At 43.2% G+C, this 583-nt stretch overlaps 1 pseudogene; it reads left to right on the top strand.

Moving 5' to 3' along the window:
* The window catches only part of LOC122347532, a 663,620-nt pseudogene that overhangs the window by 122,582 nt on the left and 540,455 nt on the right, over positions 1 to 583 (top strand).

The raw sequence follows: 583 nt of genomic DNA, 5'->3' as shown, positions 1-583 counted from the left end.
TTATTATTATTATTATTATAGTTTGTAATGGCATGGGAGAGTAAATATAGTGGGGGAAAAAAACATTAAACCATCTAGCTTTCGCTGGTTTAAGAGATATTGTTTAGCAATTTTATTTTCCAGCTGAAGTATTCCTTAAACGTTCGTAACCTTTATAAGCGCATTGTTTGTATGTTATTCCTAGCAGCTGATGTTTGCGCTGCCGATGTTGTTGTGGTTGCTATGGTGATGAGCAGATGCTTTGTTTCTGGCCCGCCAGGCTCTGTGGAGACAGCGCGAGACCCCACGGGAGCACCGGTTACACCGACCATGACCTCGGCGGCCCCGAGCGAGCCGCCTCCGGCAGCTGTGACGGGAAGTGCGGCACAAAACGGCGAGAACAAGCCACCCCAAGCCATTGTGAAGCCACATGTCCTCACGCACGTCATCGAGGGTTTTGTCATTCAGGAGGGAGCTGAGCCATTCCCTGTGAGTTGTAATAAAATGACTTCTACTGACGTTACTGCTATTAAAAATCATAAGTATTTTAAAGATAACAATAACTGTTACAACAACAATAATACATATAATAATAATAATTATT

This window comes from Puntigrus tetrazona, chromosome 6 (genome assembly GCF_018831695.1).
Source record: "Puntigrus tetrazona isolate hp1 chromosome 6, ASM1883169v1, whole genome shotgun sequence".
In the NCBI taxonomy this organism is placed as follows: domain Eukaryota; kingdom Metazoa; phylum Chordata; class Actinopteri; order Cypriniformes; family Cyprinidae; genus Puntigrus; species Puntigrus tetrazona.
The sequence above is the reverse complement of the archived record's forward strand: the minus strand, read 5'-3'. Positions and strand labels throughout refer to the sequence as shown.